Here is a 24,389-nt window from a genome sequence, read left to right as displayed (position 1 = left end):
ATTTTGTTATGGAACTTGTGAGACGATGACAAGCAAGTGATATATTGCTCCTAAATTTTAGCAGGATATATTACCTCGAAATGTCAGCAGTGGACGTCTTCTCCTAAGCTTTGGGAAAATTCTGTAAATCTGGGATTAATTCATCAGTTTCAGACCATTTACATGATCTCTACTTCGTAGTGGAGAAGAAAGTAGGAGTTTCGACTACTTTCTCACTTTCATAACACTTTACTAATATGAATATTGTCCATATTTGATGCTATTGAACTCCGTGACTATTCCTTTGTAAGGCGTAGACTAAGATTCGCTGTCTATCACAACTGATGGTGATTTATTTAACACAGAACTGATTTCGGTGGCGTGGTTATCTTCAGGCGATTATACATTCATTTTCGTTTCCACATTCAATGTTGGGGTTCACTTTAGATGTCTAAAGTAGTTAACATCTGAAGTTCTGTTATTGTGTTAAAGGTGTGATATGGCAGTTCAGATAATTAGATGTGTAATTAATGTATGAAATGTGTTTGTATAAAGTGTGACAAATATGTAGTGACGATTTGGACGTTACTGCTGTATGTAAGTACGTTAATATAATTAACATACGCTACTGCGCAACTTCGATTCTTTTACTTGCGTCTATTTAGTCAGCATCACGCAATTTGTCTTTTATTTAAACCGCGAATTTCTACACTGAATGTGGGAAAATGAAAATCAGTCACCTATAGATGGGTACAAGGTAAGGTCCGGTCGTGTCCTAAATAAACCATCTTCGACTGTTCTTGTTAACGGATCTCTATTCTTGACTACTTCACTAATATTTTTAAATCTTTGTTGTGAAGAGTTACCCTTCTGGCTCCTTATCCTTAATACAAATAGCCTGTTTGCTTAACTTCCTTGCTCCACTCGAATACAGCCCAGCTTGCCGGTGGTTGTTTATCACATCACGTTGCAAAATGATGCCGCAAGGCTATAAAAATATTATTTAAAAAAATTAAATTTCAGAGAATTTACTGTCCCCTCGGTTAGTGATTATAATACACAACTCAGTACATGTAATAGTGGAGTCACGACGTGAAACAAGAATCGTGGAGCGTAACATAGAAGCCATCGTTTCATTGACAAGTGCTAATTTATTTTGATGTAACATGTTATTTTCACGTGAGAGAAGGTGAACTTGTTAGCCAAGAGTGTAAACAACCTGTACCGCAGATTACCTGCTTCGCTAAGCATGGTTACCATCTTCAGATCAGTGCATGCATTCATACAACGTGACGTTATATAGAGATAAAATTAAGTATACAATAGCAGTTGCACAGCAATAGCAAAATCGCGTTACAACATGCCTCGAGAAACGGCTATTGCAAGTCTCCTATACCAGCTGTACAAGAACTCTTTCTAAATCACTGACAGGTGACGAGCAACGAGATGAACGATGCAGCGACAGATCAAGCTTAAAACCACAACACTTACAGTGTAATTCGTCAAATCCTCGTGTCCCCTATCACACACTGTAGTGGACTTATTTGCAACCCAAGGCACCGCTAGACTGGCAGGTGGTGATCGGTACTGGTGTCGCTCACGCATTCATGCATTTCGTACTTACAAATATTTATGTATTTCAGATACAGCATGATTCCTGTTACGTGTCGATAACAGAGCCCGAAACACTTTTGTAAAATTATTGAAAAATAATTATTAAAACGGAATCTACAATGTATTCTTATTACTTTCGGTAGCAAAAGTGCGCCTGTGTAGAAACTGCTTTACAATATGGTGCCCGCGCAAAGTGGCCGCGAGGTTTGAGGCGCCATGTAACGGATTGCGCTGCCCCTCCCGCCGGAAGTTCGAGTCCTTACTCTGGCATATGTGTGTTTGTGTGTGTGTTTTGTTCTTAGCATCAGTTTAAGTAGTGTGTAAGTGTCGGGGCCGATGACCTCAACAATCAAAAAAAAAAGAGCATGGTGCAATATCTACAGACTGAGATACAATAAATTAAATTAGTAATTTAGAAAAATCTGCAGACACAACTGTAGAATTATAAAAATTATAGGAATAGGCAGACGTTAAGTTACAAGATGGCCGACCAGAGTGGCCGAGCGGATCTAGGCGCTTGAGTCTGGAAACGCGCGACCGCTACAGTCGCAGGTCCGAATCCTGCCTCGGGCATGGATGTATGTGATGTCCTTAGGTTACTTAGGTTTAAGTAATTTTAAGTTCTAGGGGACTGATGACCTCAGAAGTTAAGTCCCATAGTGCTCAGAGCCATTTTTTTTTTTTTTTTTTTTTTTTTTTTTTTTTGTTACAAGATGCGTTTCCGCTGTGTCATATTGATAACAATCTGCGCTACTGAAGACAATCGAACTAGTTACCACGCATACGAATAATATTGCGATGCCTATGCATCGTTCATCTCGTTCTTCCGGAGTACAACTGGTGTAGGAGACATGTAATAACCTTTTATCGAAGTATTTTGCAATACGGGTTAGTTATTACTATGTACCTGCTTATTTACACCTGAGTTTATCTCTGTATAATTTCACGGTGCATGAAAGCGTTCGCAGACCTGATGGTCGTAACCGTGATCACCGAAACCTGTAATCGACAATAAAGGCTGTTTTACAAACGATCTTGGTTCAGAAATTGACCTTCTCTGAAACAGTTATAAGAGATCGCCCCTTACCACTCAAGATCAGCAAAGTAATGGAAATCATTTTCAATTTATGAGGCATTACACCTGCCTATTCTGTGGCATATTAACAGCGCATTACTGTCCATTGATAAATGCACTAGTGCCTACTGTTAAGCCGCACTTGTATCTGCTGTTTTGCTGGGATTGCGCGCTGGGGAATCCATTGGCGCAGAGCAATGGCGAGCTATTATTCAGAGCGCGGCAGGTTATCGTGCCGGTAAGCCACCCCCGCGGGCGCACCCCTTTGTGTCGCTGGCTAATACCTCCCGAAATATTGCCCCTTCCCCTCGCACGGCCTCCGTTAAGTCCGCACCGCTCAGCGCTATTATTCCACTGGCAATGGCCTCGACTGCGAATTTTGAACTCATATTAAGCGTAAGCCAATGTCAGGCCTTGGTTCTAAGCCATACAAACGTTCTTTCGACTTTTATAAACGAAAATACTCCAGCTTGTTTAAGTATCCTTTTGATGGTCGCTTAAGCTCTATGGAAACAGCTTCAGTCGGTTTGTATAGAGTCACTCGGAGTTACGTTAGTCGCTTTTAGCGTATACTGTTCTTTTTTTTTCAGATCTGAATGCTGCCAGTAACACTACATCCTGACGGCATGCTTTGAGCAATGTAACAAAAAAATAGAGGTTTGGAATTACGCATGATACAATACTAACATCATAGAGCGAACACTCCATTCCTGCGAAAGAGAGCTAAACAAGACAACGCTGTAGTACTGACGGATAATAAAGCATTATTTTCAAACACCATTAAGTCCAAGTTTTTAAAAAATGATATTAGTCTTGAAAGTATGGGGAGTAGGCATATGAAGAAATAAACACAAAAACAGTATAAAATGAGACTAAAACTGAAGAACAGGATTAAACACAATTAAAAAGGACTAAAATAACAAAAAATTGTCTTGAATTGCTTCTACATCTACATCTACATGGATACTCTGCAAATCACATTTAAGTGCCTGGCAGAGGGTCCACCGACCCACCTTCACAATTCTCTATTGTTCCAATGTCGTATATAGCGCGTGGAAAGAACGAACACCTATATCTTTCCGTGCGAGTTCTGATTTCCTTTATTTTATAGTGGTTATCGCTCCTCCCTATGTAGTTCGGTGTCAACAAAATATCTTCGCACACGGAGGAGAAACTTGGTGATTGGAATTTCGTGAGAAGATTCCGTCGTAACGAAAAACGCCTCTCTTTTAATGATTTCCAGCCCAAATCCTGTATCATTTCTGTGACACTCTCTCATATTTCGCGATAATACAAAACGTGCTGCCTTTGTTTGAACTTTTTCCATTTACTCTGTCAGTCCTATCTGGTAAGGATCCCACACCGCGCAGCAGTACTCTAAAAGAGGACGGGCAAGTATAGTGTAGGCAGTCTCCTTAGTAGGTCTGTTACATTTTCTAGTGTCCTGCCAATAAAATGCAGCCTTTGGTTAGCCTTCCTCACAACATTTTCTGTGTGTTCTTCCCAATTTAAGTTGTTCGTTATTGTAATACCTAGGTATTTAGATGAATTTACGGCTTTTAGATTAGAACGATTTATCGCGTAACCGAAGCTTAACGAGTTGCTTTTAGCACTCATGTGGATGACCTCATACTTTTTGTTATTTAGGGTCAACTGCCACTTTTCGCACCATTCAGATATTTTTTCTAAATCGTTTTGCAGTTTGTTTTGATCTTCTGATGACTTTATTAGTCAATAAACGACAGCGTCATCTACAAACAACCGAAGACGGCTGTTCAGATTGTCTCCCAAAAGGAACAGCAGAGGGCCTGTAACACTACCTTGGGGAACGCCTGATATCACTTCTGTTTTATTCGATAACTTTCCGTCAATTACTACGAACTGTGACCTCTCTGACAGGAAATCGCAAATCCACTCACATAACTGAGACGATATTCCATAACCACACAATTTCACTACGAGGCGCTTGTGTGTAACAGTGTCAAAAGCCTTCCGGAAATCCAGGAATACAGAATCAATCTGAAATCCCTTGTCAATAACACTCAGCACTTCATGTGAATAAAGAGCTAGAAATATTTATTCGACCGACAAAATCATAGAACTATTGCAACCAACATATTTCAGGTGACATAGGATAGTCTTTCGCGTCTAATGTTCGGTCTATACATTGAAGAAGCAATGACGGAAATAAGAAAAACTTCCAAGAGTGGGATTAAAATTCAATGACATTGCTTCCCTCAGTGGAAATGCAACCGAAATACACAATCTGTTGAATGGAATGAACAGTCTGACGGGTACATAATATGGACTGAGAGTAAATCGAAATGAGTCGAAAGTAATGATAAGTAGTAGAAATGAGAACAGGAGAAACTTAACATTGGTGATCACAAAGTAGATGAAGTAAAGGACTGCAACATAACCCATGGTGGGTGGAGCAAGGAGGACACAGAAAACAGACTAGTACTGGCTTAAAATGGCATTCCTGGTGAAGAGAAGTTTATTACAGTTGAACTCTTGTAACCCATCACCTCCGGGACCGGGACCATGGTCGGAAAGAAGAAAAGGTCGGATTATCCGAAAAATCTAATATTTATTACAAAAAATATAAACAGACATTTAGTACAAACATTAAACGAATTAAGAACTAAAAGACGTCTACAGTAACATAAAAAGATGTTTTTTACACAGTGTTAACAATATATTAACTAAAAAACGTCTACACACACTATAATACGAATTGGTTTTAAAAGGAAAAACGACAAACAAATTACAGTACTGTACTGTACCTAATAACGTATTAGCGATATATACTGTAAACTAGAAACTGTTTATAGCACTGTATTTAAAAAAGAAATTTTTTACAAAGAAATAAACTAGTGTATGTATAAATAAGAAATGATTATACTTTATGCATTGTTTTTACAGTAAAAACGAAAACAAATCACTTGGAAGAAAAGTCAGTGGTACATTTTTGTCTAGCAGATGCCATTCCAGATTTTGCTGCAGTGTCCCTCCATTATTTTTTTTTTGTCCACAAAACGTTCATTGGAGAGGAAGCTGAATTCTGCTCGATGTGTTGAAGGGCAATGTCAATAGCGTTTTTTGTATCGTTGTGTGAAATCCGGGTGGGGGGTTCGTCTTCGCCGTCCGAGTCCTCATTCACAGTTTCCTGGCTAACAGCGGCAATAATATGGTCGTCATTGAGCTCTTGAAAAGTATCATAGTCTTTCTCACATTCGTTGATCCACTCTTCAACTTCATTGGCAGGGACGTTCGGCTCCAGAGTTTGTAGATCTTTAACGATTTCCAATGGGTCGTTGTTTTGCTCATCTTCGGTATGCTCATTTTCAGTCACAACTTGTGGCCAAAGCTTACGCCACGATTTCCGCAGTGTGTCAGGTTTCAGTTCATCCCTTGCTGCAGCCATTGTGTAGATAGCATCTTTGATGTTCAGGAAGTTCATTGCCTCAAATAAGTTATGACCTCCTTCAGATTTTTCGAAGATTAAGCTGATATATTTTTCTGCGATATCGCCTTTTTAACCATTGGATAACGCCCTGATCCATTGGTTGAGGTCACATTAGGAGGCAGAAAAAGAGCTTTTATGTCCCCTTTCACCAAATCTTCCTCAGACGGATGTGATATTGCGTTATCCATCAGCAGTGGAGCACGAACAGGCTGACTCTTTTGCTTCAAGTCTTTTTTCGACTGATGGCACAAACTCGTCGCAAAACCAGGATTTAAAAAGGTTGCAGTCCATCCAAGCAGATTTTAGATTGCGGTAATAAACCGGCAAGTTTATATTTTTGAATGCACTTGGCTTCTTAGATTTGCCAATGATGAACAAGGAGGGCCTGTGGGTACCATCGTCGTAGCTACAAGGAATGGCTGTTATTCAATCTTTTATAAGTTTCATTCCTACCGTGGATTCATTTGAAGCTGCGAGCGTTTTCGTTGGCAACATTTTAAAGTTCAGCTCTGTCTCATCGATGTTATACACTTGGCAATGTAACAGTTCATTTTCTTCTACAATTTCTTGAAACTTAGCAGAAAACTCCTTAGCAGCTGCGGCATCGGCAGATAGTTTTTCACCTGAAACAGAAACAAATCGGACACGATGACGAGTTTTCCATCGATCAATCCAGCCTTCACTGGCAGCAAATTTACTTTCGGCTTCCAGTTTTTTGTGCAAAACTGTCGCGTTTTCTTTGAGAACTGTCCCGGATATTGGAGTTCCTTTCCTTCTTTCTTTACAAAACCACATCCACAATGCGTTATCAAGCAGTTCAAGTTTAGGCTATTTTAATGTTTTGCGATTCTTCAGAGTGTTTTCACCATCAATCGTAACTGTATAGGATTCAATGTCTTTCCGATTCTTCCTCCAATCCTTAGTTGTCGTAACACCTACATTCAGTTCCTTTGCAAGTTTTATAAGTGAGTCTAAACGTCCAGACTTTGCAGCACCGCGAATTTTTCATTTAATGAAAGAGTTACGTGTTTACGTTTTAATCCATACATGTTGAAAAACAGACAACTGTACACACAATGAATCTACAGTAATAAGTACTGTAGACAACACGGAATAAAGCAAACAACGACGTTTTTTAATCCCAACAAAGTATACAACTGCACAATAACGTACAACATACGCACACCGATGGACACCCCAACAATGGCCTGACAGGCGTCCAGTCAGTGACGAGTCGGCACAGGCTCGCAAGCCTGAGCATGGTTGGACTAACCGGAGTGACAGACCATCCAAGGTCGGATTAGAGGGGTTCTACTGTAGTGTGAAATATAGGCCTCAATTTGACGGAGAAATTTTCGAGAACGTTCGTTTGGAATACAAAATTGTCTTGAAATGAAGCACTGACTGCGGGAAAACTGGAAGAGAACCGAAGCGTCTGAATGTTGAAAAGCAGGTGAACTATAAGGAATGAGGTGGTTCTCCGTAGAATCGACACGGTAAGGACATTAAAAAACACTGACAAGAAGAACGGTCAGGAAAAAAAAGGTAGAAAGATTCCCATCATGTTATAGGTCACCATTTATGTCTATTAACTAAAAAGTCATGGGTACGAGGCTTTAACGTATCTACTGCTTATACACTCCTGGAAACTGAAATAAGAACACCGTGAATTCATTGTCCCAGGAAGGGGAAACTTTATTGACACATTCCTGGGGTCAGATACATCACATGATCACACTGACAGAACCACAGGCACATAGACACAGGCAACAGAGCATGCACAATGTCGGCACTAGTACAGTGTATATCCACCTTTCGCAGCAATGCAGGCTGCTATTCTCCCATGGAGACGATCGTAGAGATGCTGGATGTAGTCCTGTGGAACGGCTTGCCATGCCATTTCCACCTGGCGCCTCAGTTGGACCAGCGTTCGTGCTGGACGTGCAGACCGCGTGAGACGACGCTTTATCCAGTCCCAAACATGCTCAATGGGGGACAGATCCGGAGATCTTGCTGGTCAGGGTAGTTGACTTACACCTTCTAGAGCACGTTGGGTGGCACGGGATACATGCGGACGTGCATTGTCCTGTTGGAACAGCAAGTTCCCTTGCCGGTCTAGGAATGGTAGAACGATGGGTTCGATGACGGTTTGGATGTACCGTGCACTATTCAGTGTCCCCTCGACGATCACCAGTGGTGTACGGCCAGTGTAGGAGATCGCTCCCCACACCATGATGCCGGGTGTTGGCCCTATGTGCCTCGGTCGTATACAGTCCTGATTGTGGCGCTCACCTGCACGGCGCCAAACACGCATACGGCCATCATTGGCACCAAGGCAGAAGCGACTCTCATCGCTGAAGACGACACGTCTCCATTCGTCCCTCCATTCACGCCTGTCGCGACACCACTGGAGGCGGGCTGCACGATGTTGGGGCGTGAGCGGAAGACGGCCTAACGGTGTGCGGGACCGTAGCCCAGCTTCATGGAGACGGTTGCGAATGGTCCTCGCCGATACCCCAGGAGCAACAGTGTCCCTAATTTGCTGGGAAGTGGCGGTGCGGTCCCCTACGGCACTGCGTAGGATCCTACGGTCTTGGCGTGCATCCGTGCGTCGCTGCGGTCCGGTCCCAGGTCGACGGGCACGTGCACCTTCCGCCGACCACTGGCGACAACATCGATGTACTGTGGAGACCTCACGCCCCACGTGATGAGCAATTCGGCGGTACGTCCACCCGGCCTCCCGCATGCCCACTATACGTCCTCGCTCAAAGTCCGTCAACTGCACATACGGTTCACGTCCACGCTGTCGCGGCGTGCTACCAGTGTTAAAGACTGCGATGGAGCTCCGTATGCCACGGCAAACTGGCTGACACTGACGGCGGCGGTGCACAAATGCTGCGCAGCTAGCGCCATTCGACGGCCAACACCGCGGTTCCTGGTGTGTCCGCTGTGCCGTGCGTGTGATCGTTGCTTGTACAGCCCTCTCGCAGTGTCCGGAGCAAGTAAGGTGGGTCTGACACACCGGTGTCAATGTGTTCTTTTTTCCATTTCCAGGAGTGTATTTTCATTAACAATTAACGTCAGATATTGCGGCTGTAGAGCTCAGTTTCTAGAAGTCGCCCTCATGTGAAGGTATAGATAGAGGTTCAGGGCAGCTCTTTGCCCTTGGGATTCTAAAGTGCGCCTGGAGTTGAAAGACACGGGAAAAATAAACGGTATGAGCATGTAGAAAGCAGTGGAAATCACTACACTAAACGTGCGTCATATGTTTCTAATTGTAAAAAGTAGAGCAACATGGCTTGAGTATCTGGAAGACGCCGAAGGGTAGGTTCAGCCGTCTAACTGAAAACGTGTTCTTTGTCCTTCGAGCCTGCAGGTATCTTTCCAGCGAAAAGTAGCAGATCTGCGTGCTTTAGGTGTATCTGTAAAACGTAGGTGACCGCCGTTCAAATGGCTCTGAGCACTATGGGACTTAACTGGTAAGGTCATCAGTCCCCTAGAACTTAGAACTACTTAAACCTAACTAACCTAAGGACATCTCACACATCCATGCCCGAGGCAGGATTCGAACCTGCGACCGTAGCGGCCGCGAGGTTCCAGACTGTAGCGCCTTTAACCGCTTGGCCACCACGGCCGGCGGTGACCGCCGTAATGGGTGCTCGTGTATTGTAGTGTACTGTTCGTGGTGGAGATAATGAGAGAAGAAAGAAGTGGGACCAGGTGCCGACACATAGCCTACTTCTCTACAAGAGCACTCAGGGCGCTGCCGAACTTAACATCCCCATTCTGCGGAAGGATCGCCTTCAAACGTGTCGCATTACCTCACTTCGTGAAACACCGTAGTGAAGTTTGTAACTTAATGAAGGACATAGGCGCAAAGACTGGTAATCATGGAGTTAACGCCATCACCGCTCCTTTCCTCTCTGCCGAAATGCCAACGGGAAAATTGTCAACAGCGCGCGGCGTAGCCGGACGGTCACCCATTCATTTACTGATCACGCCCGACTGTTCTTAATTTCGTATCCACCACTACATGGCCGTTGAAAACATGTCTTCATAACTTCTCCACTGCGAAAAGATTCCAGATTGATGGCTTTTTTCGATCTCTATGAGGGGGCTGCGAAGGGAGGGCTGCCCACGAGAAAAAAAATTGAAAAATAGCGGCAGAGTAAAAATCATCGAGACTGACAGTGGAAGGTCAGAAGTGTGAATGTGGATCACTTCGTTCTCAGACAGACTCCGAAATAAGAAATTGGACTGCAATGTGTACCGAGCAGAAGTTTCAGAGTAACATCACAAATCTGTAATGAGAAACAGTGGACTAAACTTTAAGAAAATCGTCTAGAAGAATTAGTTTGTGAAGTAGTTGGGCACTAGAATGCCGAGGAACGATGACGTGCGTTTGGAGTTCCAGAGACTGTAGATAATGTGATAATTATTACCGCAATACGATGACCTGCTGATGAAGAATGAACATCCTTAAAAAGGACAATAGTAGATGTTGGACAGACAAATATAAGTACAAGAAAGGTAACAGCCAAGAAACAATGGACGACAGAAGACATTATTCAGCGATATTAGTCAATTAAGAATGAAATCAGTGGGAATGGCATGGGAGCAAAAGCGAAATGGCTGCAAGAGAAATCTGAGGAAATCTAAAGGCAAATGGTCATGGCGATGACAGGTTCAGCCTGCAGAAAGGTCAAAATGTCTTTCGGAGGAATTAAAAGCGAAGGCGTCACATTTATCTACTCTGCTACTCAACGCGAGAAGGGGGAACGGATGGGAAGAAAGAGTGTATTGAGGCTCTTTACCAGAGGAGGAAAAGGATATTGGCGTCGATTAGGATAATACATAGAATCTAGTATTAGATTTAGAGCTTGACAAATCTGCGATTTAACAAGGCAGAAGGAATAGATAGCATTCCTTCGGGATTTCTAAGACCGTTGAGGAAAATTGCAACTACATCTTTATTCAGGTTAGTTTGTAGTGTGTACGAGAGAGTAGACATTTCAACAGACTCAGAAGAATATCAGCCACAGAATCTCGAAGGAAGGTACGGCTGACAAACGACAGAGCTGCAAAATGATGAACTTATGTATCAAAGTTGCTGACATTAATGCTATTATGATCATCATAAGAGCACCACAGAGGCAGTTCTGATGTGGCGCTATATAATGGAGGCAAGATTTAAGAAAAAATCTAGATACTCCCAAGAAGTAGTCAACCTAAAAGGAAGTTCGAGTATTGAGAATGGAAGGCTAAATGATAGTAACTCGAATTAAGAATCACGTAAGGCAGGAATACAGACCTCCTTCCCAATTGTCATCCCATAGGTCGCAGAAGCGATGACAGAAATGCCGGCCGCTGTGGCCGATCTGTTCTAGGCGCTTACGTCCGGAACCGCGCTGCTGCTACGGTCGCAGGTTCGAATCCTGCCTCGGGCTTGAATGTGTGTGATGTCCTTAGGTTAGTTAAGTTTAAGTAGTTCTACGTCTATGGGACAGATGACCTCAGCTGTTAAGTCCCATAGTGCTCAGAGCCATTTGAACCATTTTTTTCCACTGTGGTAAGGAGGCAGACGTTATTTCGACCTGCTAGTTTAAAGTTCTCTAAGACAATAGATACAGCGATAAGGAATAGCTCATTTGGGAGTTCAATTGAAGACAAATTGACATCTCTAAAAAAGGGCAATCAGAGAAGTTGGCAAGAAAAACATAGGTACAAAGAAGGTAACTGCGAAGAAACCATGAGTAAATTCAGTTAATCAATTAAAGAAGGAAGTACAAAAATGCTCAGAGAAATTAAGGAATACAAAAGTAAGAGTTGCATATGAATGAAATAAATAGAGATCGTAGGGGAGCTAAGGCGATATGGCTGCATGAAAAATCTTGAAAAGTCGAAAGAGAAATGACCATCGGAAGAAATGTCGAAACAACCTCCAGTGACATGAAAAGCAGGGATGGCAATATTAAGAGTGCAAGAGCCAATAGGGAAGATATAGTGGATCCAGTATTAGAATCGGAATTTAAATGAGCATTGGATGACTTAACATAGAATAAGGCAGAATGGATAGGTAACATTCCATCACAATTTCGAAATTCAGTGGAGGGAAGTGGCAGGAAAACCATTATTCGCGTTGGTGTGTGGAATGTATGAGTCTGGCGATGTACCATCCGACTTTCGGAAAAATATCATACACACATTTCCGAAGACTGCATGAGCTGACAAGTGCGAGAATTGTCGCACAATCTGCTTAACAGCTCATGTATACAGGTTGTTGACAAGAATAATATACAGAAGAATGGAAAGATATTGAGGATGCATTAGAGACTACCAGTTCGGCTCCAGTAAACGTAAAGGCACCAGATGGGCAGATCTGACGTTATGGTTGGTAACAGAAGTAAGATTATTGAAAAATCAAGAGACGTTCTTAGGATTTGTCCACCTGGAAAAAGTACTCGACAATGTAAAATGGTTCAAGATGTTCGATTTTCTGCAAAAGGTAGACGTAAGCTATACTACGAGACGGGTAACATACAACATGTACAAGAGCCCAGAGGGAATTATGAGAGTGGACGACCAAGAACGAAGTGCTAGAATTAAAGAAGGTGTAAGGCAGGGATGTAGCCTTTCGCCCCACTATTCCATCTACGCTCAAAGAAGCAATGACGGAAGTAAAAGAAAGGTTCAGACTAATGTTGCAAACTGGGTGGACTGATAAGGTAAGGAATGAGGAGGTTATGCGCAGAATCAGAGAGGAAAGGAATATAAGGAAAACACTGAGATGAAGAAATTCAGAATGGTACGCCATCTGTTAAGACATTATGGAATACCTTCCATGATAATGGAAGGATCTGTAAAAGGTAGAAACTGTAGGAGAACACAGAGATTGGAATACTTCCAGCAGATAACTGAGGACGTAGGTTGCAAGTGCTACTCTGAGTTGAAGAGGAGAGGAACCTTTGGCGGGCGGCATCAAACCAGTCTGATGAATGAAAGAAAAAAAAAGTAGTATTGCAGAAGGAATGGGCGAGACAAACTACGGCCTGAATAATAGAATTCAGAATAAATAGCCCGTGATGTAATTGACATTTATTGCGTAATTGCACTCCAAGAGTAAACTGCAAAAGACATGCAAGAGCAGGTAAAAATTAAACGGTGTAGCTGTTACGAACGCGTTTCATATATAAATTACAAGTTATTATCAAAGGCCAAGTCAGTTTTATTGAATGCCGCATTACACTTCAAAGTGACACAGACGCGTGACACTATTTTTGAACATAGTCATCCAAAATTCTCGGAACAATCGTCGGAGCGTTGCACCAATCGTTCAGCTCTTCAACGATACAACTTCAAACATTGGTCACGGAGCCACTCGAAAACCGGTGTCTGTACGTCGCCATTGTTGAAAAACCTCTATGCCGCCAGATGGTCTTTCAGTTTGCCGAGGAGTTGGGTATCGTATGGTGCAACATACGGACTTCTTGCGCATTTTGTCCATATACCACCAATACATTGAACCTGCACACAGTTCAGATGTATTGTGCAGAAGAGTCTTACAGTCCGCTACTTTGGACTTAATGTTTCCATTTACCACACCATTTCAATTGTACATTGTGCTGCACCTGCTATCCATACCACAATGGAAACAGGGTTTTAAGTAAACCCCGAACTTGTGCTCTTCTCTGACAATGCCTAACTTTTGTTGCCCAAATGGTCTCAGCGTGGAACGAAGTGTGTAACTTGCTTTCTGAAGTCCCTAAGTAATAACTCAACGTTATTACTGGAGTTTAATGTCAGAGCCTATGCTCTAACACACAACGAACGAATCCAAAATGTACAAATCACACCGAACAAGCTACCGATCCACTCTCGAACACATTTGAAGGGTGGAATTCTCCAACGTTCTAAATGCCAAAATTTTATTTGTGATTATGCAATTACAGGAATGCAACAGTAATTTTGGAACTAGGGAAACTGTAATTGCCAAACTTCACTTCTCACGTATTTTAAATTTTTGCAAGAGAATAACAAAATTAAATTCAACGAAAAAGGCTTCTTTTTTTGAGATCAGGATTTTCAAAGTTTACGTTATTGTTGAGGAAGAACGGGCAACATCGTCAATAGGTCTTTATGTTGCTTTGCAAACGATAAACAGGACTGGTTACTCAGGGGAGGTACGGAATGGCACGCATCAGCCATGGTCGGTCCTCTTTCGAATACATTGATATTTCTCCATCCTGCTATTTCAGAGTAAGTATTTTTAATAGTTACTTGAGACTGATTAGTATCCAAATTTCGAAATCTTTCACGACAGCATTGACAGCAATGTTTCGGCAGCATTATTAAAACCGAAGTAGTTGTAAGCAATAGAATTACATGGAACGGGATCATGGCTCTTGCTAACTCAACAGTTTTGTGTATTCTAGCGGAACAAATTCTTACTTTTCTTCGTTCTTTGTAATTGCAGAACCTTCCATTACGGAGATATTTAACTGATATAAATAAAGCCTTACATGTACTCTGTTTATGACACGAACTCTGCAGTATGTAAAAGAAGATACCTTGAGACATCTTGGAACTGAATAGGGAAGCACTGCTTGGCACAAAACCTATACCTATCTAGCACTCAATGTCTGAAAAATTTTCACCATTATTTGGCTCTTGGAACTAGTCTAGTCTAGTAACGGAGCACGGAGAAAACTACGGACTGAAAACGCTTTTTGTGAAAAAGTGATAGGCGGAAAGTTTGACACAATTCACTCTTTTATTCGTTCTTCAGTAACCGTCGAATGTTACATAACAAACATATAAAGTTGTAGAGCGCCAGAAAAGGAAGCTAGGAAGAGTGAAAATTTTAAATATACTTGGATAAACACATAATACACAATGTGCTGTCTTCCAATACATTTATTCACTACCAGTTTCGATCATGACCCATCTTCACAGTGCTAACATAAAAATTTAAACAAAGTGAAAGCAGAGGTTGAAAATATCGCTTCAGGTGTAACGTTCTTCTTATTTGAAACACGGGAGGTTTCGAGCTGTTATATGCCCACCATCAAGTGTTATTCTCAAACTAACCAAAGAGGCCGGAGCTAATAATAGTTTTTACAAGCAGTAGTGCTCCTAAAGAGCAAAAAAGTTCCGTATAACAATTTTAGAAACCAGCGGTCGGGCTAGGTGCTGTGAAACATACGTCATTCGCAAAAAAAAACAGACAATACTACGAACGACTGCCTGGGAAACGAAATATGCAATGAACACCAGGACACTTACACTTTGTGCTGCGACCCCATGGGTTTCGGTGGTCGGGTACAGGACGTGGTGTATCATCAGCGAGCGCAGAGCACGGAGTAGCGTACACGATGGCGGAAGCAAACTGGTAAACCAGAGAGGCAACAGTACTGCTGTCTGTTGACGTGAAGAATAACGGGGGAACAATTAGCCGGGCCGTTCGCAAGCTGAATGAGAGGTTTACATGCAAAAGGGAAAAAAACGTTAAAAGATAGTTGCACGAAATGCCTTGAAGGGCACTGAATATAGGCAGTACACCATGGCAATGAAACTTAACTAGAAGCCGGCGGCAATGAAACTTAACTAGAAGCCGGCGACTTAAAGCTTATGTATAAACCATAAAACACAATTAAATTTTTTCCCTTTCGACGTTTTTAATTTCGATGGGATATATAAAGCGACGTGGAACAACGCGCCATGCTCAAGTGTTAGAGAACATACACATGTTCCCCTGTTATTAAAAAGCATCTCGCTACGGAACACAATGGAAGGTAGCAAAAGCTTACAGTACACACTGTCAAAAATTAGTATGCCAATTAATAGTTACCAGCAGTAGTACTAAAGCGACGCATCGAAAGTTGGATCAATTGAAAACCAGCATACTAAAAGTCGATTACTAAACGAGGCTTACATAAAATGAGACCTGAGACAAATATTACATCATGACAGACAAGTAAATTTTGAGTTAGTGAGGACACAGATAATGACGCAAAATAACGCTCCTTAGTCATAAGAAAAATGTAGTGTTGGCAGAAGAGCCAACACTGTTTCACTAGAGGAGGCCGAAATGCACGTGTTTAATTGCACGCTGACTGGCGTGAGGTCTGGAACAGGACAATATCTTGAGAATTGCAAATAAAGTACGTAGATGATGTAATACTTAACTTTAATCCACAATTGTAGAACATCTCTCTTGACGGTACATGTTATAACCACAATATATATAGCAAAGGATTATGGCGCCTTGCTAGGTCGTAGCAATTGAAGTAGCTGAAGGCAATGCTAACTATCGTCTCGGCAGATGAGAGCGTACCGGTCAGTGTAGCTTCGCTAGCAAAGTCGTCCGTACAACTGGGACGAGTGCTAGTACGTCTCTCTAGACCTGCCGTGTGGTGGCGCTCGGTCTGCGATCACTGACAGTGGCGACACGCGGGTCCGACGTATACTAATGGCCCGCGGCCGATTTAAAGGCTACCACCTAGCAAGTATGGTGTCTGGCGGTGACACCACAAAAAATATTAAAAATATATAAACTTCTATTGAAAGAGGACATTTTACAGCTATGTAAAATAAACTGAGTGGACCTACTACGGGAGACAAGCATACACCGTACGGTGGCTAAGCCTAATTAAGGGCCATCAAAGTAATTGCGAAAAACACTGACCCAATAAAGAGGTATGACGTACAATAATCAGAAACCAGAAGGAGAAAGAGATGAGGCTTCACGCTGTTTCAAAAAAGAGAAGTTATTACCAAGACTGCCTGTATAACCGCATTTTGCTCGTTCGAAATGACCAGTGGATCACTGTTAATGTGGTAGATAATTTCTATTTCTTCTCAAATTTTTAAAACCGACCCCTTGCGTTGAATATGTAGAACGCTGCAGTTCGCTTCCCCCCTTAGTGTACGCCAGCCCGTGCTGTGCGCTCGCTGGTGATACACCGCGTCCTGTACTCGTCCAGCAGGGCGCTTGGGCTCACAGCACAAGGTGTAAGTGTCCTGGTGTTTATAGCACATTTCTTTACCCAGGCAGTCGCCCGTAGTACTGTCTGATGTCATTTTGCCATTGACGTAGGTTTCACAGCACCTAAACCGACCGCTGGTCTCTAAAATTGTAATATGGAAATCTTTTTTTGCTTTTCTATGAGTACTGCAGCATGTAAAAACTATTATTAGCCCGGTCTCTTGTTTATTTTCAGTATAACATCTGATGAGAGGCATATAAGAGCCCGAAACCGGTCGTGTTTTAAATAAAAAGAACCTTCCAACCTGCTATAATGCTCAGTTGCGGATGTTCCTCCGACATGATTGTTTGTAACAAAGTGAAAGTTGTGAATTTCAAAATGCATTACATTCTAATGAGAATTATTAGCCGGCAAAATTAAGTACACTTACGAGATTTATCTGTTGTATCAACCTCACGTGGTACATATACTATTTAACCAGGTAGTTATATGTCATTGCTGAATTAAGAAGTAAGAATATAGATTCGCAACGCAGTAATACAGGCTTAACCATGAAGGAAACAACGTTGGAAACATGTAAGAGCAGGCAGCGCATAGCACCATTGCTCGAGCACAACAAGACCCAATTGGCTAACACACAAGAAATGATCAAAGAAGCTACAAGCAAAGTCAAAGATCATAGGTCAAAGAACAAATTACAAAATAAGTGTACAGTATAGTAAAGTCACAGAGAGCTACATATGCGTTCAAATTACAATAAAATAACATACATATGTATGTTAAATTATTTTTTTATCCCGTACAATTTTATGTAATATAATAATCACTTGATAGTATTATAATATCACATGGTATAACACTATAAATACATTAGTATCTTGTGACCGCTGTTCGTCCAAGATGAAAAATTTAAGACACACCTGTATCTTCTTTTATTGTATACTGGTGTCGTAATTTAAGTGCCTGTGTAACTCTTCGTGGTTGTACTACTGTGTAAACATACTTTGTAATTTGTTTTATGGCGTATGCACTTCGACTTAGCTTGTAACTTCTTTGATCAACAGTTGTGTTAGCGTACTGGACCTTCTTGTGCTCGAGCAATGGTGCTGTGCACTGCCTGCTCTTACATGTTTCCAACGTAGTTTTCTGCTTGGTTAAGCCTATATTAGCGGTTACGAATAAATATTCTTACGTTTTCAAGTCAGCTATGACGTATGCCTTCCTGCTTAAATAGCATGTATGGTATGCGAGGTTGATAACAGATACTTTTCGTAAGTGTACTTAATTTTGCTGACTAATAATTCTCATGAAAATGTAATGGATTTTGAGACTCACAGTTTTCACTTTGACATTGTAGCACGTAAATGGCATGTAGTGAAATTGAGTGCTTATGGAATATCATCTCAGTTATTTGACTCGATTCGTGATTTCCTTACCAGACAGGATTAACGTAGTACATCGAAGAAGCTCAACTAGGAGCAGCACTTTTCTGTATTATTGCGAAATGAGGGGCAGTGCGTCACGGACATGATACAGGATTTGGTATGGACACCATTACAACAAAGGCATTTTCGTTGCGGCGGTATCTTCTCACGAAAGTTAAATCACCAAATTACCCCTCCGAATGCGATAATATTTTGTTGACACCGACTTACATAATGAGAAACGATAACCATAATATATGAAGAGAAATCAGAGTTTGCACGAAAAGATATAGGTGTTGGTTTTTTCCACGCGCTGTTCCAGAGTGGAATAATAGAAAATTATTGTGTAGATGGTTCGATGAACCTTCTGCCAGGCACTTAAGTGTGACTTACAGAGATCAATGTACATGTAGATGTTTTCATGCTTGTGTTAGCAGTGTGAAGATGGTTCGTAATAGAAATCGGCAGTGAATAAATGTATTTTAAGACAACACAGTGTATATCATGCGTTTCTCCTACTATATCGATCTTGTTGACAGTCCCTGAACTCTAAATATGATTGCAGATTGTCAAAGGAAACTTACTGATTAAATTAACCTCAGCACAAATGCAGTTATCTGGCCAGGTGACACAGATAAAAGAGCGCCGAGTTACTCTAAAATGAAATCTACAACAGAACAGTTCCCCGTGCTCTACCTTACAGGCAGTTCCGGATTCATCCATTTCCTCTTCCTGACATTTTTTCCTATTACATTACCACAGCGACTCGAGAGAACTTTTGCGCATATCTCTGTGGACATGGGACTACCGTAAAACACTCCCTATCCATCATGCTTACCGTAGTAGCCTATTCCTTTCTTTTCTTTTCCTGGTTTCCTCCGTCATATTTCTCCATTTCATACACGTGCTGATCTGTTACGACTTGCCGGCCGCTGTGGCCGAGCAGTTCTAGGCGCTTCAGTCCGGAACCGTGCGACTGCTACGGTCGCAATTTCGAATACTGCCTCGGGCATAGATGTGTGTGATGTCCTTAGGTTAGTTAGGTTTAAGTCGTTCTAAGTCTAGGGGGCTGATGGTCTCAGATGTTAAGTCCCATAGTGCTTAGAGCCAATTGAATCTGCCTTTCTTGGCTGTCATGTTTGGAGCAGTGGCACCACCCGTAGCAGGGCTGATTGCATCAGCTATTCATCTCAGTTGTTGTCGAGAAAAACCACATGAGTAATGTACCATAAGTGGGTTCAGTATTCCGACTGTGCACTGGGGAGTGACGTTTCGTCACATAACTTTTGAAACACTGATGTTTCAAAGTCTCTCAGTACTTCAGTGTTAGATGTAACAGACTGTTAATAGAATCTATCAGCAGCATGCTCAAGGGCTATTGCAGAACCTGCTGATCTGTCACATGGATGTTTCATAGTCACGCTCTTAGTGCACAGATACATTAATGAAGCCAATAGCCTATTGGCAACCCCAGTAGACGGTTTGGGATGTTATCACGCTATGCATACTAGAGCATATGCATTAAAGTACAATGCGTCATCATCATTCTATACATATTTTAAGTTAACAACATGTGACGTCCCCACGGTCCGATTGGTTAATCATGAGACCATGTTATGATGCACTCAGAGATATGAGGACAACGTAATCGGTTCCAAATAATGCTGAACCAGTAAAGGGAGATGTGGAAGTGCCAAGAATGATAACGACTCCACACGCGACTACGCAGACATGATGCAATGATTGTGCTAATCAGTTGGATATTATTGTAGTGCTGATCACGTTCTTTGCGAAAGTGCCTACGAAAAAATTTTACAAACGAATATGAACAGCTTTACAAGAAAATGATCGCAAATCCGAATGGATCAGTCTCACTGCAGAACTAATTAGCTCTACGTATTGTGTAGTTTCATGAGCGCCACTGTTAAGTAATTTCACAGTGTAAATCATCTACATCTTCATCTACATGATTACTCTGCAATTCACATTTAAGTGCTTGGCAGAGGGTTCATCGAACCACAATCATACTATCTCTCTACCATTCCACTCCCGAACAGCGTGCGGGATAAACGAACACCTAAACCTTTCTGTTCGAGCTCTGATTTCTCTTATTTTATTTTGATGATCATTCCTGCCTATGTAGGTTGGGCTCAACAAAATATTTTCGCATTCGGAAGAGAAGGTTGGTGACTGAAATTTCGTAAATAGATCTCGCTGCGAAGAAAAACGTCTTTGTTTTAATGACTTCCGTCCCAACTCGCTTATCATATCTGCCACACTCTCTCCCCTAGTACGTGATAACACAAAACGAGCTGCCCTTTTTTGCACCCTTTCGATGTTCCCGTCAGTCGCACCTGGTAAGGATCCCACACCGGGCAGCCATATTCTAACAGAGGACGAACGAGTGTAGGGTACGCTGTCTCTTTAGTGGACTTGTTGCATCTTCTAAGTGTCCTGCCAATGAAACGCAAACTTTGGCTCGCCTTCCCCACAATATTATCTGTGTGGTCTTCCCAACTGAAATTGTTCGTAATTTTAACACCCAGGTACTTAGTTGAATTGACAGCCTTGAGAATTGTACTATTTAGCGAGTAATCGAATTCCAAAGGATTTCTTTTGGAACTCATGTGGATCACCTCACGCTTTTCGTTATTTAGCGTCAACTGCCACCTGCCACACCAAACAGCAATCTTTTCTAAATCGCTTTGCAACTGATACTGATCTTTGGATGACCTTACTAGACGGTAAATAATAGCATCATCTGCGAACAACCTAAGAGAACTGCTCAGATTGTCACCCAGGTCATTTATATAAATCAGGAACAGCAGAGGTCCCAGGACGCTTCCCTGGGGAACACCTGATATCATTTCAGTTTTACTCGATGATTTGCCGTCTATTACTACGATCTGCGACCTTCCTGACAGGAAATCACGAATCCAGTCGCCCAACTGAGACGATACCCCATAGCCCCGCAGCTTGATTAGAAGTCGCTTGTGAGTAACGGTGTCAAAAGCTTTCCGGAAATCTAGAAATACGGAATCAACTTGAGATCCTCTATCGATAGCGGCCATTACTTCGTGCGAATAAAGAGCTAGCTGCGTTGCACAAGAACGATGTTTTCTGAAACCATGCTGATTGCGTATCAATAGATCGTTCCCTTCGAGGTGATTCATAATGTTTGAATACAGTATATGCTCTAAAACCCTACTGCAAACCGACGGCAATGACATAGGTCTGTAGTTCGATGGATTACTCCTACTACCCTTCTTACACACTGGTGCGACCTGCGCAATTTTCCAATCTGTAGGTACAGATCTATTGGTGAGCGAGCGGTTGTATATGATTGCTAAGTAGGGAGCTATTGTATCAGCGTAATCTGAAAGGAACCTAATCGGTATACAATCTGGACCTGAAGACTTGCCCGTATCAAGCGATTTGAGTTGCTTCGCAATTCCTAAGGTATCTACTTCTAAGAAACTCATGCTAGCAGCTGTTCGTGTTTCAAATTCTGTAAAATTCCATTCGTCTTCCCTGGTGAAGGAATTTCGGAATGGAATGTCACAAAAATTGTACTGCTGGTAACGAATCTAGATTTCACTGAATCACGATGGCTAATACTATGACAAAGGCAACGAGTTTTTTAAACTTGTGATCCACGATAATTTAATGCTGCGGCACGCATACTGCTCTCTTCACAGATTTATGTGGTCCAGTCTCGTTAATATAACCACCGCCTACGTTCGGCGTTAGCCTGCAATAACAACTCACAGACCGCAGATGGCAGCAGGAACAGTGGAGAGTACACAAAGCATGGCTGGGTGACGCGGGCAACAGTGCAGCAGTTGTGCTAATGAAGAAACGGAATGATATATTTGACATCCAAAAGATCGTGGTCATTTCCTTTCGGAACAAGGATGGAAGCATTTCCGAAATGGCTAAGTCTGCAAATCGTTCGCGTACCGCAGTGGTTAAAGTATACAGTGCATAGTAAAATGGTACTATCCAAGACTGACGCCGAGGCAAGTGCTGTTCGTTGGTGACGAAGGCTGGAATTTTCAGGTCGATACCTTAGTTGGACGTCCACTGACTTCCGACAGGTGGTCTATTCAGATGAATCATTTTTTATGTGTGGTAGGACAGATGGCTGTTGGCGTGTATAGCCCTGCAACAACCTTCGCAAGTGTCCAGGCCGTAAGAGCCAATGTTATCGTCCGGGGAATATTTTCGTCGCGTGCCCTACGGTCTCGTCATTCTCGAAGGCACAAAGGATCTACACAAGTATGTATCTATCCTTGGGGACCATGTCCACCCCTACAGGAAGTTTGTTTTCCCTACGCACGATGGCTTCTACCAGCAGGACAATGCAACGTGCTACACATCTCGCAGTGTTCATGCGTGGTTCGAAGAGCACTAGGATGAGTTTACCGTACATCCCAGGCCACTTGATTCCCGGGATTTAAATGAAACCAAGAATCTGTGGGACCTCCTCTATCTAACTTGCATGGGGGCTTAATTATTATGCAATAATTTTAGTAGCTGTGTGTTCGGTTACGAAGTCTCGTAACCGGTTGGCCCTAAGTAATATTACTACGCAATCTGACTGCATAAAATAACAATAGAGAATGAAAGGAAATTTCCATTAACACAATTGATTAATTAAGACCCCTGCAACTATAAAAGCTACGAAACAACAAAGCACAAGTGTAACTGTTCTGTGTGTGGTAGTGTGATTCAACGTACATGTATCTGGCACGGTTCTTCTTCAATACGACAAGAAATTTTAAACACCATTTACAATGAAGTAATTGAAAAACCAGAAATACTATAATTCCACATAGAAACCAGAATTACAAGTCTAATACATGAACACGAGCCAGATGCTTTGTTGACTGAACCTGTGACCAAGAGGCATTATCTTTAGGGAAAGGTGAAATAAACCTTTTTTTTACCTCCATATATATTGACGAAAAATACACTGTGATCATTGCAACATCTTCCATCTATACATTACACCAACCGAACAGCATCCACTCTTTCGCCCAACACAACAACAACTGCACACGACATGCTCTGAACTAGTACTGCCCTCGACAGCCTCTCAACAAGTACTGCCCACAGCAGCCTCTGACCTACTACTGCACCAGTGGAGGCGGCGGAATGATAATCTTTGGCGCAATCTCTGGCTCTGTGACTCAGTGTAGCCATCTTTCAAACTGTTCGCGCCATGGATCCTCAAACGAGAAACCTAGTGCACCACGGCACTGACAGTTAGGTTAATACATCAAGTGCAACACATCAAATAGTACAAAAGTTGAGTACCATTTTGTAACATTCTTTTAACAGAGGCTATATTTTATTTTTTTATTGAGTTGCCGCATATTTGTTATAGCGCCATCTCATCAAGCAAGTTCAAATGGTTCAAATGGTTATGAGGGACTTAACTTCTAAGCTCATCAGTCCCCTAGGACTTAGAACTACTTAAACCTAACTAACCTAAGGACATCACACGCATCCATGCCCGAAGCCGGATTGGAACCTGCGACCGTAGCGGTCCCACGGTTCCAGACTGTAGCGCCTGGAACCACTTGGCATCAATCAAGTGATTACATAATCATCATTAACGAAGCACAGCAGGGAAACAGTTTTCTGCTACCGATGATGTTGGGCTGAATTATTAGCAGCATTCAGTTACTACATTCAGATATCAAAAGGAAACGTTAATTAATAAATACTGAATCAGAGTCTTTAATGAAATTACCCACCTATCTCTTAAAATTACTAATCGCACCAAAATAAAATGGAAATTGACAGTCATACGAAATGCTTCACTGTTAAACAAAGAA

Source organism: Schistocerca americana, chromosome 8, assembly GCF_021461395.2.
Source record: "Schistocerca americana isolate TAMUIC-IGC-003095 chromosome 8, iqSchAmer2.1, whole genome shotgun sequence".
NCBI classification, from domain to species: Eukaryota; Metazoa; Arthropoda; class Insecta; order Orthoptera; family Acrididae; genus Schistocerca; species Schistocerca americana.
The sequence above is the reverse complement of the archived record's forward strand: the minus strand, read 5'-3'. Positions refer to the sequence as shown.